Source organism: Phyllobates terribilis, unplaced genomic scaffold (assembly GCF_046119375.1).
Source record: "Phyllobates terribilis strain yellow unplaced genomic scaffold, ASM4611937v1 Scaffold_1__5_contigs__length_1240528914, whole genome shotgun sequence".
NCBI lineage: Eukaryota > Metazoa > Chordata > Amphibia > Anura > Dendrobatidae > Phyllobates > Phyllobates terribilis.
The window spans coordinates 714,151,351-714,168,763 of NW_027362761.1; the positions used below are offsets into that span (position 1 = coordinate 714,151,351).

The 17,413-nt window shown below is 46.4% G+C and overlaps 1 protein-coding gene across 3 annotated transcripts in view; it reads left to right on the forward strand.

Moving 5' to 3' along the window:
- LOC141274040 (excitatory amino acid transporter 1-like) overlaps positions 1 to 17,413 on the forward strand; it is a 217,701-nt gene that overhangs the window by 80,828 nt on the left and 119,460 nt on the right. The gene's annotated exons all lie outside the window — the stretch shown is intronic.

The following is a 17,413-nucleotide window of genomic DNA, read 5'->3' on the forward strand; positions in this document are numbered from 1 at the left end:
GGAGAAGAAGATTCGGAAGAGTTGGAGGAAGTAGAGCTCCCTGCGTTCCACCGGTATGGGGCCACTCAGTATTCTCACCGGGTAAGAGACAAAGACCTAACCACCGTCATGTTCAACCCCTTACCCCACCACGGCTGGGCTGAAACGCAAGATAGTGACCCTGCAGTTCGCTTGGTGAAAGACCTGTTAACCCAGGCAGACGCTAGCCCTGGCCCAGACGCTCCAGAGGAAGCCAAGCAGTTATGGAAGGAGAAAAGCAGGCTATTCCTCTACGAAGGTAAGCTGTGCAGAAGGCTTGTCAACCACCGGACGCACGAGCTGACCTGACAGGTAGTGGTCCCGAGACGGGATGCAGCAATGGTCCTGGAGGTCTACCATGACCGAGCGGGACACTTCGGGTGAAAGAAACTGGAGTTCCTACTGAGAGATCGGTTCTACTGGATCGGTATGAGAGGGGCCATAGAGAAGTGGTGCAGGGACTGCGGCCCATGTCACCTCAGAAGGAACGACCGTACCAGCCAGCAGACACCCTTGAGGCCCATCGTCACCAGGCAGCCTCTTGAGCTGGTAGCTCTGGACCATGTGAAGTTGGCTCCAAGTCGGTCGGGCTACATCTATGCCCTCACGATTGTGGACCATTACTCCCGGTTCTTGGTGGTGGTCCCAGTTAAAGACTTGACGGCCCAAACGGCGGCCAGAGCCTTCCAACAACACTTCTGCCGTCCACACGGGTATCCGGAACAGGTCTTGACAGATCAAGGTCCAGCGTTTGAGGTGGAAGTCTTCCAGGAGTTCTGCAACCTCTACGGCTGTAGGAAGATTCGGACAACGCCTTACCACCCGCAAACCAACGGGCTGTGTGAAAAAATGAATAATATCATCATTGATCTCCTCAAGACGTTGCCCTGGAAGAACGCAGCCTGTGGCCGGAGAAGCTGCCAGACCTGATAGACTTGTACAACCATATCCCGGTGAATGCTACCAACTGCACCCCAGCTTACCTGATGCGAGCAAGACCAGGTAAGCTGCCTATGGACCTGGAGATGGGAGTCCTGACACCCGAGGATACCTCCCCAGATGCGGACTGGGATACGGAACGGCGGCTACAGTACAAGAAGGTACAGGAGAGTGTGGAGAGGAGTCTGGCTCAAGCGAGAGAAAAGCAAGAGAGGCTCTTCAACCAAGACGCCCCTGCTGGTCCCCTGGAACCTGGTGAGCAGGTCCTGAAGCGGAAGAGAAGGCTTCACAAGCTAGATGACCAGTGGGAGAGCGACCCGTACACAGTACTGCCGTCCAACCACGACAACCCGAAGGTATGTGTAATTACCAAGGATGGAGGAGAAACCACTAGCACTGCCTCCAGAGACCACCTAAAACAGTGCCCCGAGCAACTGCAGAGTCCAAGTGAAGATCAAGATGACCTTGAGCCCGCAGTGGACAAGGAAGAAATGGTCAGCACCGTTCTCGGAGAGTTCCCCCGGTCCTGGACTCGGATAAACGATGCCATAGTGGTACCCTTCCTACACTTCCTTCAACCTACCTAGCAGGAGCCTACAGGAGAGCAGGAAGAACAAGAAGAACAAGCAGCTCCAGAGGCAGAAGAACCCATGCCAGCAGCCCGGGAGAGTCAACCCTCTGTTGACAGTGAGCCTGCCATGCCTGCGGTAAGCCAAAGGACCCGCCTGTAAACCCAGCTAGTAGCTGTACCCTAAATGCTAGTGGGGAAAGCCAGGTTAGACCACCACCAGACAGTGGGTTACGCAGGTCAACCCGGAGCACTAGGGGTCAAGTACCAGCTCGCTGGAAGATCGAAGTACAAAGTCTACATTTACCTGTAAATTTAATGTCTTATGGTTGTTACCTGATAATTAATAATGTTTTCCCAGTTTTTCTAGATACAATGGACTGACAGGTCATGGACACTGAATGGCCGGAACTGAGTTGTAGATAGTTGCACTTGGTGCCCTCTTGTATAGATGGCCACGGAAGAAAAACCTGTCCGGCGTGGCCTCCTTGTGGCCCAAAGTAGTTAGCTCGGCCTTGTCGCCACGCCCAAAGCCAGAAACTTGGGGTTTATGGAGACAGGTCCCCACACCGTGGAAAACTTCACCTTGTTGGGTGATATGGACACCCGGTCACGGAAGCGCCGTGACCTTAAGGACAAAATGTGCTTGTAAATATGTTATGTTATTGTTTATACCCTGTTCGTTGTTGGCCAAAAAGGCTTAGTCCCGGAGTACTAAACTTTACTAGGGGGGAATGTGTCACCCCAGGCCTGGATGCCACAAATATTAAAGGCTGTGTCTGAGAGCAGGAGGGAGGTTCCCTGGTCAGGGACCATTAGCATGCAGCACCTCCTGTCCCAGGCCAGTAGGGGGAGCAGGCTGCCCCTATAAAAGCTGGAACTGGGGCAGGGTTAGAGAGACCAGAACCCACTTCTGAAATGACCAGAAGGGTTCCTTAGAGGAAGGGACAGGTCAGCAGCGGCTGAGGAGTCCGTGAGGCAGAGGAGAGACTGCGAGCCAGGGACAGAGGCGACGAGAGCCGGTACTGGCTGAGAGAATCACCACTGGACATTGGGGTCCGAGGCTGTCAGGGTTGCAAGCCCAGCAGCAGAGAACCAACCCGCGAGGGATTTCAGGTCCCTTGGCCTAAGAAGCCTGGAGGCTCCGCCACACAGAGGGACCAGTACAGCAGGAGAAAGCAAAAGGTACCTAAGGCCCGAGTCGCAAGCCATACAGGCAAAGTACACGGCCAGCTCAGGGACGTGGGCTATTACACCACGAAGAGGGGGATAGTCAGAAAGAGCATAGAGAGAACGGTAGGCCTACACACTCACCCTGACCAGTGGGGCTCGCCCGAATGCTCTCAGATACCCAGGCCCACTCCTAACCGGTACTCCTGTTGGGTCAGTAATAACATCTGCAATTAAGACCCTGGACTGTTTGAAGTGGACTCTGAACTCTTACTATTGCGGCCTGCACTATCACCCCCAGCATTCACCTACACTGCCCTGAGGCTACACTCTTCCCGTGGGGAGTTATCCTACCCCTGTGCCGAACACCAACACCAGCCTCAGCGGTCTGCCTTACAGCAGCGGTTATCCCTGACCGCAATCCACGGGTGGCGTAGTCGGACATTCACAAAACACTGATAAATAGACTGCCACCATTTGGTGTGACCACCCTGAGCCACGGGATGGGGTTGCCACTACTTCCCCCAGCATCGTACAGAAGCCCGGTTCCGGGAACCCCACGGCCCAGGGGGCGAGTCACATGCACTTATAAGCCAGTGAAAATGGTGCAACTTTTGCCAAAAATATGAATTTAAAATGACAAATTTGCTACAGCTTGCACCATTTTTCAGTCTTATAAATTTATGCTTCCTGCCAAAGTTTTGATCTATGCTGCCTTCTGTTTTGCCAACATCACATAATCGTTGATACCAGTATGTGCACTGCTTATAAGTTGCACAAAAAAGAGGTCATCATTGATACATTGGCCCTTTTTACAAATACTCTAAAACTGAACAGGTAGGTGTTAAAAGCATCTTCAATACATAGTAAATTTGGTACATGTTGTATACTTTATTTACTTTTGAAAGCAAATGACTTTTAAAATGTATATATATTTTGTCCTTATGGGCCTAAGAACTTACAGGCAGGTAGTTGCTAACTACCTACCTGTTGTGAGGAAGGAGGGTTCCAGCTTAATAAGAATTGCAAAACTCTATTGAAAAAATATTTAAACATTCCATGTCATGACTCATCATAGGGAAGCAACGCGTTTCGAACGCAAATTGCGTTCCTTGTCAAAGCTCACCTGCCTGTTGTGCCTGGCGCAGATTGGTCAAAGACCTTTCCTGCCTGCGATCCTACGGCTTCCGCTGATGTCACTTCGGCAGAGCAGGAGCTTCTCTTCCACTCTGCACTGCTGATGGGACGTGACTGGCAATGACTGCGGGGAGGCGGTTGTCAGTCAGAATGACATTAGCAGATATGCCCCGTGGACAGAGCAGTCTGAAATGAGAAAATTTGCTCTGTTGACGTTGGGTCAAGTGAAGCAGTAGAATTGTCGGCAGGAGCAATCCATGACCATTCTGAGCTTGTGTAGGCAGAGTGGGCAGGTAGTCAGTTCTTCGCCCCATGAGAAAAAAAAATAGTTCCTGATAATGTAACCTAATATTACTGATGTCACAAAAAGCAAGAATTTGCTATTTTATCTGTGAATTCCACGTGCCGGAGCAGGTACTGAATACTATGTTCACTCTATCCAATTAGCATGCATTAATACAATCTGTTTAGTTGTAACATGTAGAATGATATGAAGTGATGAATGAAAAGTTATTTTCTAGGCGTAATTTATAGATCAAACTGTAGTTATCTTCTTTTATGGAGATTAAACTGCATTAATTGCCGGTGTATGTTAATAGGCATTGTTCATATTTTGTTCTCAGTCATAGTGAAAAAAGTGAAAAAAAAAAGTTTTGCCAATACATACGCATTTAGAGCAGGTCTAATGTGGAAAGAAAGCTGCACCACAGGGCACAAGCGACATCACTCCTTCATGTTGTAATTAAGATTTTGTTTTCTTGGACTCATCGCTTGAGGGGTGGAACACTGCATTTTATAGTTCCATATGAATTTACAATCTTCTACATTTTTGCAATTTGTCTCATCTTTGGGAAAGTTTAATGAAACAACTGTTTCTAGAAATAGAATATATGAGGCAGTAAGAGGCCAGGGCTACATGGCGACACGTGTCACGCAACACTGAAATTGTAGAGAGTGAGACATTGCAATATTGGATGTAACGATCTCCTATGGTGTCATGTTGCGACATGCGATGTACTGCAACTGCCACATACAGTCACAAATATTTCCAAATGTGTTGGATTTTCGGCCACTGGTCGCAAGTCGCTCACAACACAGACTTCAATGCAACTCACATGTGACTTAATACAACAGCCAAGTTGTTCACAACAGCAATATCAGAGCTCTAAAATATTTGTGTGACAGCAAGTCGCACACAAGTTCCACAAGTGTTTTGGTCGTTTGACTTGTCAGACAACTGCTGTCGTGCAACACATCATCGCTATGCAGCTCCAACCTTAAAGGGGTTGTTTGGCCTTAATATACAAGTCTATAGTCACTCTATGTGACTGCAGACTTTTGAATCCTCACAGTACATGTTGTAATGATTCCCCGGTGCTGGGAGCAGCAGGAGCGTGACCACAAGTATGCAATTTAAATATATGTAGTCACATGCTGACTAGACATGTGTGGTCTCGCTCAATGTAAGTGAATTGAGCGAGGCCTGACACTTCTAGTTGGAATGTGACCGGAAGTATGCAAATCATAATCTTGCTGTCACATGACCCCCTGCTAGGAGTGCTGGCAATGAAGAATCCTTGCAAGTAACAAATCTGCAGTTACATAGTGACTGCAGACTTGTACCCTAAGGCTGGACAACCCTTTTAAATGGGTTTCCCAATGTCAGCACTCCTATTTTAGTTGTTAAGGTCCCAAACGATAAGTTGATCCTAAGGTGTCCTGCTACTGTGACCTTCCATGGTCACCTGCAACTTGCATAAGAACCTTGGTAGCAAATATTCAGCATCACCCAAGTTCCCATTAAAATCAATAGGTGTACGTACAACAACTGTTTTTTCATGCCTCCTTATTAGTGTTGAGCGAACATGCTCGACACTGCTCGGTACTTGCCCGAGCATCACGCTACTCGGGATGTTCGGCGAGCACCGAGCATTTCCGGGTTACTCGGGCGGGAGCTCGGGTCTCCGCCCTGCATGTTTGGCGCTCTTTATAGAGCCAATGAACATGCAGGGATTGCCAGCCAGTCACTGTAATGCCGCAGCCATGTTGTTTGTGGGCATTACAGTGATTGGCTGGCCGCACAGCGTCACCTCGAGTATTTAAAACCGGGCGCCGCCATCTTGGACACAGTCGCTCCGGATCAGACAGTGTAGGGACAGCGCTGCTGATTTAGGGAGAGATATATCCTGCAAAATAGTTAGTGTAGGGTCTGTAAAGGCTGCCAGATCAAACAAACAGTCCTTCTCAGGACTAATATCCATCCCAGGTATATCAGGCAGGCAGGCAGGCTGTATAGGAGACGCAGTGGTTATACCAGCAAACGCTGCATTACAGTCCTGTGTGCTGCTCCTGTTGCTGAAATTGCTGGACTTAGCTCCAGGTCCCGGGGGCCAGGAAAAATCCTTTTTTTTTATCTAAATCCTCTTTTTTTTTTCCTCCTTCACAATGTACAAATACCCATCTTATTAACCTTTTGGTGTCCCCCCCCCCCCCCCCCCCCAAAAAAAAAAAAAAAAAAGTGTGCCTCTGATTTTTCAGACCCAAATATATCTGTTGAAAATAGTCTGGTGTAGGCCAGAGAAATAGAAGTGTGGTTTTGCAGTTCTATGGGCCATTTGTATCTAAAAAAAAACAGTTTGAGTGTGTCGCTCACTGTTCAGCCGCAAATATATATATTTTAAAAAGTCTGGTATACACCAGTAAATTATTACTGTGGTTTTGATGTTCCACAGTAAAAAAATCTCTATTATCCTGCTTTTGGCATTTTTTGCCATAAAAAATAAATAGTGTCTCCTGATTGTTCAGACACAAATATATCTGTTGAAAATAGTCTGGTGTAGGCCCGAGAAATACAAGTGTGGTTTTACAGTTCCACGGTTCAAACCTCTGTATTATCCACTTTTGGGCCATTTGTATCTAAATCTAAGTCTGGTATACACCAGTAAATTATAACTGTGGTTTTGCCATCCCACGGTAAAAAATCTCTATTATTCAGCTTTTGGTATTTTTTTCCGTAAAGAAAAACAGTAGTGTCTCCTGACTGTTGTGACACAAAAATATATCTGTTGAAAATAGTCTTGTGTAGGCCCGACATCCCAGTGTGGTTTCGCAGTTCCACGAGTCAAATCGCTGTACTATCCAGTTTTGGGCCTTTGGTATCTAAAAAAATAAGCAGTTTGAGTGTGTCGCTCACTGTTCAGCCGCAAATATCTCTATTTAAAAAAGTGTGGTATACCCCAGTAAACAATAACTGTGGTTTTCCTCTTCCACGGTTCTAATCTACTCTTTATTAATCTTTTTCCATTGATAGTGCAAGTGTAAGCTGATGCTCCTTCCTCCCACCATGCCGAGTGTCGTCAGACAGCAAGTGATCCCACACTTGGACACTCTGAAGAGCTGTTCACTGGTCCATTTCCATATTTGGGCCCCTCGCCTGATACGCTTGAAGTGGTGGAAGAGGAGATCCCATGTTGCGATGCCCAAATATTTGAACAGCCACGGCCACAGGAAGTCGACGTTGGCAATCTGTCACAAGAGGTGGACGATGACGAGACACAATTGCCAGGAAGTGAGGAGGAGGATCGTGGTGCGCAAGTGGAAGAGGAGGAGGTGGTGGATGATCTAGTAACTGACCCAACGTGGAAGGAGGACATGCAGAGTGAGGCCAGCAGCACACAGGGGGAGGGAGGCAGAGTACCCCAACAGGCAGGAAGAAGCAGTGTGGTGGCCGCAGACAGAAGACAGGCAACCGTTCCCCGTAACACCAACACGAGGGACGTTGCCAGTACAAGCGGTAGGTCTTCCAGAGTCTGGAATTTTTTTAAAGACTCTGCTGATAACCCCAAAAAGGCCATATGTTCCACCTGCCATGCCAGCATCAGCAGGGGTGACAAAACTACCAGCCTGACCACCACCAGCATGATCAGGCACATGGCAGCAAAGCACCCGACTTTGTGGGGCAAAACCCAGGGTCCACGACCAGTGTCAGCGGGTGTCACCACTGCTTCTTCCACTGTTGTGCGTGCAATAGAACCCCCTGTTGTGTGTGCAAGGCAATCCCCTGTCCATACTGCATGTAAAGATGCCCCCTCCTCTCAGTCTTCACTTGTTATGGCAGTTTCTCAAGAAACAGCATCAACGTCCACGTCCACGTCCCACCGCAGCGTTCAATTGTCCATATCCCAGACCTTTGAACGAAAGCGGAAATTCGCAGCTAACGCCCCACAGGCCACAGTCCTAAATTCGCACATATCACGACTGCTTGCATTGGAAATGCTGCCTTTTATGCTGGTGGAGACGGAATCCTTCCGCAATCTTATGGCGGTGGCCGTCCCAGCCGACACTATTTTGCCCGGTGTGCCATCCCCGCACTACACAAGCACGTGTCCCAAAGCATCTGCCGTGCCCTCAACAACGCAGTTACTGGGAGAGTCCACCTGACAACGGACACGTGGACAAGTGCTTGTGGCCAGGGACAGTACATCTCTCTGACGGCACACTGGGTAAACATAGTGGAAGCCGGGACCCAGTCGGACCTTGGGACGGAACACATCCTCCCCACACCGAGGATTGCGGGCCCTATGTCAGTCAGAGTTGCCCCCACAGTGTACAGCTCCTGCGCATCCTCCTCCTCCTCATGTTCAGCCTCCATCTCAGATATCACCACATCAGTTACAAGCTGGAAGCATTGCAGTACTGCCTCCGCCAAGCGGCAACAGGCTGTGCTGAAACTCATAAGCTTAGGTGATAAACCTCACACTGCTTGTGAGTTGTGGACAGCTGTGAAAGAGCAGGCAGATCTGTGGCTGAGACCGCTGAACCTACATCCCGGCATGGTCGTGTGTGACAATGGCCGTAACCTGGTGGCGGCTCTGAGGCGAGGTGAGATCACACACGTACCATGCCTGGCTCATGTGCTTAACCTCGTGGTTCAGCGGTTTCTTAAATCATACCCCGAGTTGCCAGATCTGCTCGTGAAAGTACGCCGCCTGTCAGCTCATTTTCGCAAGTCGGCTACAGCTTCCGCCGCCCTTGCTGTGTTGCAGCAGCATTTGCAGCTTCCGGCACACCGACTGGTGTGTGATGTCCCCACACTTTGGAACTCTACCCTTCACATGTTGCAAAGGATTTGTGAGCAGAAGAGAGCAGTTGTGGAGTACCAGCTGCAACAAGGCCGTCGATATTCAGGTCAGACTCCACACATAAGACCTCAGGAGTGGACCTGGATGTCTGACATATGTACCATCCTGACAAACTTTGAGGAGGCCACCAAGATGGTGAGTGGCGATGACGCCATCATTAGTGTCAGCATCCCACTTGTCTGTCTTTTGCAACGCTCTCTGCAGAGAATTAAAGAGGAGGCATTGCAGCCAGAGTATGATGAGATGGATCAAGAAGCCGTAGCGGGCGATTACACACAGCCCAGCCTCATGTCATCCCAACGTGCATTGGGGGACAATGAGGGAGAGGAGGAGGAGGAAGAACAGGAGCTGCTATCATGCGTTGTAGACGGCAGTACCTGTACAAGTGTCATACCGTCGGTTCAGCGTGGGTGGCCTGAGGACAGGGGGGAGGAGGAAGAGGAGGAGGAGGAGAGCATGGTCAGTCGTCATCTTGGTGAGGACACGGAAATCTTGCCCGTTACCAGTCTGGCACGCATGGCTGACTTTGTTACGCTGCCTTAACCGTGACCCTCGCGTTGCCAAAATGTTGGGTGACAGTCATTACTGGTTGGTGACACTTGTAGACCCCCGCTACAAGGAGAACTTTCACTCTCTTATTCCTGAGGTGGAGAGGTCTACAAAAATGGGGCAATACCAGAAGGCCCTTGCTGCAGAACTCTTAAAAAAATTCCCATCTGAACACGCTAGCGGCAGAGGTCACAGTTCGTTGCCCAACCAAGGCGTACAGGCGAGAGAGACGCAACTCCAATCCAGCAGAGGCAGGGGAACACTGTCAACGTTCTGGGACAGTTTTCTGACACCCGCCCAGCTTACAGGCCCTGAGGCGCGGGGTACTCTCACAAGGAGTGGAAAGTTTCAAAAGATGGTGAGGGAGTACCTTGCCGATCGTACCAGTGCCCTCCGTGATTCCTCTGTGCCTTTTAATTATTGGGTATCCAAGCTGGACACTTGGAATGAACTCACTCTGTATGCCTTGGAGGTCCTGGCCTGCCCTGCCGCTAGCGTGTTATCGGAGCGTGTTTTTAGTGCCGCTGGGGGAATTATAACTGATAAGCGCACTCGCCTGTCAACTGACAAGCTGACCCTTATCAAAATGAACAAGGGCTGGATTGGGCCAGACTTCTCATCACCACCAAATGACAGCAGAGTAACATAAAGTCAAATCCACTGTGTTATTTCGGGAGGTGTATTCCCATGCATCGCTTCACACCCACACATGGGTATACGCTTCCTCATTTCGGCTGTTTTTTGCTCTTCTCCTTATCCTCAGCCTCCACGACCACTATACCACCAGGGTGACCGTGGTCCATGTTGCCAGCATTGCAAGTTCCTCTGTCCTAATTTTTGGCAGCTTTTGCTTGGAAGGCATAGGCAAAGACTATGGGAGACCCATTCCCCAATAATGGGAATAATGTTTTTAATATGCTGTACTGCATGGCTCTTGTAAGGGGCATTAAAACCGTCTTTTTAAGCTACTGTGACCTCCACGTCTCTTCCAAGGGTCGTTAATATTGTCTTTTTATTCCACTGCGACCTCCACCACTCTTCCAAGGGGCATTAAAAGCGTCTTGTTAAGCTACTGTGACCTCCACGTCTCTTCCACAGGGCGTTGATATTGTCTTTTTATTCCACTGTAACCTCCACCACTCTTCCAAGGGGCATTGATATTGTCTTTTTATTCCACTGCGACCTCCACCACTCTTCCAAGTGGCATTAAAACCGTCTTGTTAAGCTACTGCGACCTCCACATCTCTTCCAAGGGGCATTAAAACTGTCTTGTTAAACCACTCTGAACTCCACAGCTCTTCCAAGGGGCATTGACATGTTGTTTTTAATTACCTCTAACCTCCACGACTCTTGCAACGGGCATTGCATTTCCTCCTAATTTTTGTCAGCTTTTGCTTTTCAATGCATAGGCGAACACTAAGGGAGACCCACTCCCCAATAATGGGTAGAAGGTTTTTAATACGCTGTAATCCACGTCTGTTTCAAGGGGCATTGCAGTGCCTAATAATTTTTGGAAAGCCTTCCATTCCCTGCTTAGGCCAACAGTGTACAGGAGACCCAGTTGCTATAAATGGTAAAAACAGTTTAGTTAAGGCCCTCTGACCTCCATGTCACTTCCAAGGGGCATTGGAGTGCCTCGATATTTTTGGTAGGCATTGCATTCACTGTATGCCTTATAACTGTGTAGCTGAACTGCTCCTTTTGGTACAGAAACATATCCTACAAGACATGTGTGGTTGGCTGGCCTGATATTGATGTGAATGGTCCCTGTTCCTCCTGCTCTTTCTCCTTTGCCACCACCTCATCCATCATTCATCACCTGAAGCTTTGTTTTAACGGGAGTCATAGAACTGGGATAGTAGCAGGAAAACATCCAGCAATCCTCGAAGGAGGTAGAATATGCGCCAAAACGCTGACCACCTCAGGCCTAGCTGTTACTACATACATGCGCTTGCATTCCAAGGAACAGAAAGCTAAGGAGGTGGATGGCCTCATGATCATGAATAATTTACTCGTTGTGTAGGAGGCCAACCACTGCTTCTGTCTACCTTCTGAACTTTGTGTTGAAGCCTGATTGACCCAGGACCCGCAATCCTCTATGTCTGGAGGACGTGTTGCATCCCAGTGTCCAACTGTGTCCCGGCTTCCACAATATTAACCCAGTGTGAAGGCGTCAGTGAGATGGACCATTCCTGGCCACATTCACTTGTCCACGTGTTTGTGGTTAGGCTGTCCTTCCCACTAAATGCACTGGGGAGGGCACAGGTAATGTTTTGGTATGCGCGCTTGTGTATAAGGCGCACCGGGACAAATAGGGGCGGCTGGGGACCGTCTATGGACACCCGGCCACCCCCATGCGGCTGGGGACTGTGTGTGGGCACCCGGCCACGGGGCGGCTGGGGACTGAGTATGGTCACCCGGCCGCCCCCTGGCGGCTGGGGACCAAGCGTGGACACCCGGCTGCCGGGCGGCCGGGGACTGAGTATGAATACCAGGCTACCGACGCAACCATGACGTGGTGGCCAGATTCCACCTCCACATGCCTAAAAGGCCCAATTTCAAGTGCAAGCAAGCTAGCAGTATGGTATTGCAGCCTGGGGGTGGGTGGGTGGCAGGCTGCATACTTGCGCTTGTATTGCAAGTTATGGGGGAGGTACAATTGAACACTGCCCTGGGACTAGGACTTGCATGGGGATAGTTGCAAGTCTGCATCTTCTGATGCGGCAAGGATCACTTCTGATGGGCACACTTTTAGGCAGTGACCTGGGTGTCAGAGATGCTTCCAGGGGTCTTCCCCATGCTGTTCCCATGTCTTTTTAGCACTGTATGCATGTGTCACACAGCACATGGCCAGATAAGGTTGTAAAATGTTAAAATGACATTTCCCGGTGAATGCATTTGTCACGGTTGAAAGCAATACAAACGTGCAAAAACGCATAAAAAATGTTACTTGTGAACATAGCCCAAGGTGTGGAGGAGTATTTTTGTTTTTGGTTATTTATTTTACTTTATACACAAGTCTTTACCCTGGAAAGGATGTTCCTTAACCCCTTTCCGACCTGGTCAGTAATAATACGCACCAGGTCGGGAAGGCCAGTTCAGCGGGGGCTCCGGCGGTGAGCCCGCACTGAAGCGAGCACATGTCAGCTGATTATTGGAATCGCAATCCACCCGCGGCTGTTAACATGTTAAATCTCTGACAGTGGCATTTAACTCGCACTTCCGGGAGTCCTAAGCCCCGCCCATCAGTGACCCCGTCACGTGATCGCGGGTCACCAATGGGTGGGCATGACAACTCAGGGTCTGCAGTAGACGCCTGTGGTTGTCATGTCTCAATTGCTATGAGCGCCACCTAGTGGTCAGCGCTCATAGCAAGTGAGCATTTCTCCTGGATACATGCGACCTGCTCATCGCTTGTATGCAGTAGAAGCAATCAGACAACTGCTGCTTCTAGTCTCCTCTGGAGACTATAGAAGCAAGCAGAAAGTGTAAAAAAAAAAGTTTTTAAAAAAATAAAAAATATATAAGTTTGTCACCCCCCTTTCGCCCCATTCAAAATAAAATATATATATATAAAAAAAAAAACCACATACACATATTTGGTATCGCCGCGTTCAGAATCGCCAGATCTATCAATATAAAAGAAGAATTAATACAATCAGTAAACGGCGTAACGAGAAAAAAATTTTAAACGCCAGAATTAAGTTTTTTTGGTCGCTACAACTTTGCAATAAAATGCAATAACGGGCGATCAAAACATCGGATCTACCCCAAAATGGTATCAATAAAAACGTCAGCCCAGCACGCAAAAAATAAGCCCTCACCTGGCCCCAGATCCCGAAAAATGGAGAAGCTAAGGGTCTCGGAAAATGGTGTCATTTTTTTTGTTTTTTTTAGCAAGCTTTGGATTTTTTTTTCACCACTTAAATAAAAAATAACCTATACATGTTTGGTGTCTATGAACTCGTAACGACCTGGAAAATAATGATGGCAGGTCAGTCTTAGCAATCTGTGAACGTGGTAAAAAAAAGGACCCAAAAAACAACTGTGGAATTGCATTTTTTTTGCAGTTTCACTTCACTTGGAATTTTTTTCCCATTTTCCAGCACACGATATGGTAAAACCAGTGATGGTGTTTAAAAGTACAACTCGTCCCGCAAAAAATAAGCCCTCACATGGCCATATTGAACGAAAATTAAAAAAGTTCTGGCTCTGGGAAGAAGGGGAGCAAAAAAGGAAAACACAAAAACAGAAAGACCCATGGTCGTTAAGGGGTTAACATATTTCACAGGAAAGCACTTTCACTTTCGTTTTTGAACGTTTTATTGTGAGCCTGTAAAAGTGGCTTAATACCTCTGACCACGTTGTTGACAGCAGTGACCTGGGGGTCAGAAATGCTTCCAGGGGCGATCCCCATGCTGTCCCCATGTCTTTTTAGCACTGTCACTATCGTTTTGGGCACTTTTTAGGCTTTCTACAGACTGCCGGGGGTGCCGCCGCAAAAATGTTCGGGTCTCCCATAGACTAACATTGGGCTCGTTGCTCGGGTCGAGCACCCGAGTATCACAGTGAGCTCGGCCCGAGCTTCGAGCACCCGAGCATTTTAGTGCTCTCTCAACACTACTCCTTATATAATCAACTAATTTTTCAGGGAAATGGCTGTTTCACCGACAATACGATGCTACCGGTTGTAACGGTCATGCAGTGTTTAAGGTGAAACAGATGTTCACCAGCAAATGTAAGGCACTGTGTAACTATCATGAAAAGTCCGCAGCAGATCAGGGATGCCCTGCCAAAATTGAAGTCAATAATTTGGGCAGCTTAATGATTTGGATAAGCATGTATCTTTAATGAACGGTGTTGTCTGTTGTTTTTCTGTGTATTGTAACATGCATAACCATCACTTAGGACTTTAACCTCACACATTGGAAATCCAAGAGATTTTTATGTGATTAATTTCACAAATGAGAGATATCTTTAATTATAATTTAAGTATCCCTTATAGCAGCAGAAAGGCACCCACATAGCAACTGATGGGGTTTCTATGGCAATGTCATAGCAACCTTGTGCAATCCTTATAGATTCCCTATAGTGTCATGGGAAACTGTCGGAGACTATATTTTTAGAAAGAATCTTACAGTGTAAAAGCGGATCCGACAGTTTAATATGCGACCACACATACGGGCCGCGTATCACAGTGACAGGTTAGTAATTCTAGAAGCCAAAACAGTAGCCAAATAGCATAACATATTTTATCTATGAACCTTGCAAGAGTAAACTTGACACGTAGACACCCGATTCATTAAGGTATTTCTGCCAGTTTTCTGGCGTAACAACAACCCTTTTATAAGTGGCTAAATTTTTGCGTAACTCCAGAGGTTGCACAACATTTTTCTGACTTTTGCCATTTTCACCCCAGTCCCGGACAGCTTCGCCAAAATGTACTACACCCACCCATCTAATTTATGAAAAGTTACGTGACTTTAGTGGCATAACGTTCAACAGAAATGTACTTCAGTAAGTGATCTTACTAAATTGGGCATATCTTGCTTCTACATGTCCCCTCATTAAGACTGGTGGGTACAATGCCAGTGTTAATGAATTGGACCCATAGTTTGTGTCTGGGGATTTCATTAGTGTCGCAGAGTGCATCTTCTTACAGTCACCGCTGTACTTACGAGAGCTTCAATCAGCAAGATATCTTGAGTAAACAGTATTTACTTCATACTGGTTAAACATGAGATACAATTCAGTGTCACACAGTCCGTGTGCTGCTGACATAACACATTCAGGAAAGAAAGAAAAAAAAACGAAGTAAAAACAACCAACAATTGAGAGCTTTCCGCCCACCATTTTACAGCAAGCATATAACTTTACACACTATCGCCATCTGCTGTCTGGTTAGTATAAAGTCCTCCTTTCACTTATAATAAGTTCTAATCTGTTGCATATGCCAACACCCTTTCTCAACAGTAAGGACTTATTCAATCAAACCCAACTTTTTTATTAGTCTCTGGTGTTTATCAGCATTCAACGCCTTCGTGAAGATGTCTGCTGTCATTTCTTCAGTAGGACAATACTCTTAACTTCAAGACTCCTTGTTCCTGATCTCTCAAGAAATGATATTTCACATCAATATGCTTGGTTCTTGGATTGACTCTTTCCATCTGAGCAAGAACAAGACATCCTTGCTTGTCCTCTTTCAGTTTTGTTGTTTCCAACTGTGGTTGTCCTAATTCTGTCAACAATTGTCTTAACCACAGTACTTCTTGACTCGCATGTGCTGCGGCAACATATTCTGCTTCTGTTGAAGACAGTGTCACAATTGACTGTTTCTTACTTGTCCAACTTATTGGTCCACCTGAGAGGAAAAAAATATGTCCACCGGTAGATCTTTTGTCAGTTGGATCTCCAGCCCAATCTGCATCAACATATCCTGTTAAAATGCAATTATCACTTGTGGGTAATTTCAGCTTAACATTGCTGGTTCCTTTCAAATAACGCATTACTCTCTTCACGGCATTCCAATCAGCTTTATTTGGTTTTGATACCTTTCTACTCAGGATTCCTACTGCTGCTGCGATGTCTGGTCTTGTAACGGTCACTAGATACAGTAGTTTTCCTATTGCTGTTCTGTATTCTTCATTATTTGGTAGCATATTTTTTTCACTGTTCATTTCTTTGAGATAATTAGTTTCCATTGTAGACTTTACTGTTTTTGCATCCTTTAATCCAAATTTTTCTGTTATGTCTTGAATCATGTGATTTTGATTCAGTAGGAAACTTCCGTCTTCTCTTTCTACCTGTATTCCTAGGTACTGTTTCACATTTCCCAAGTCTTTGATTTCGAAATGTTGCTTCAGGATTTTTAGAATGTTTTCTTTATCCCTTTCTTGTTTAAAACAAATCAAAATGTCGTCTACATATACGAGTACATAAATCCATCTATTAATCAGCCTTTTTGTGTATAAGCATGGATCAGCTTTGCTTCTTTGAAATTTTTCATTTGTAAGTACTTTCGTGATTTTGTCATTCCACGCTTTAGCTGCTTGCTTTAAACCATATATGCTTTTCTGTAGTTTGCAAACTTTGTTTGGATTTCTTTCATCTTTGAATCCTGGAGGTTGTTCCATGTAAATGTCTTTTGTTAAATCTCCATTCAAAAAAGCTGTCTTTACATCCAGATGTCTCAGTTCCATCTGTTTCATTGCTGCAACTGTAAGTAAAGTTCTTATTGTAGTGTGTTTGACAACTGGAGCAAATGTCTCATCATGGTCTTCTCCATATTTTTGAGAATACCCTTTAGCTACGAGTCTTGCTCAGTATCTTTCAGCTGTGCCATCTGTTTGGTATTTTACTTTAAAAATCCATTTACATCCTATGGCTTTTCTTCCTTCTGGTAAATCTGTTAGTGTCCATGTATTTGAATCATGCATGGATTTAATTTCTGTTTCTGTTGCTTCTATCCGTTTATTAGCTTCTTCTTCAGGAAGTTTAGATATGTCTTCCCAAGAGGTAGGCTCATATATATTTCTTATGCTTGTCTTGTATGAGAGACGTTTTGGTGGTTTTCCTTTGTTCTCTCTCATTGAACGTCTTGGTTCTGTGTCTGTTTGTAGTTGTGATTCTTCACTTTCAGTATTTTGTTCTTCATTAATTTCTACTTCTTTCTCATCAGATATTTCTTCAGTTATGTCACTATTGTTTTTCTCATTTTTTGCTTCAACTGAAATCATAATGTCTTCATTTAAATCTTCAATGAATGTCACAATGCTACTCACCGTAACTCTGTCTGTTTTGGGATCTAGGATTCTATATCCTTTGCAATTTTCACTATATCCAACGAATATTCCTTCCATGGATCTGTTTTGAAGTTTGGAACGTTTTTCTG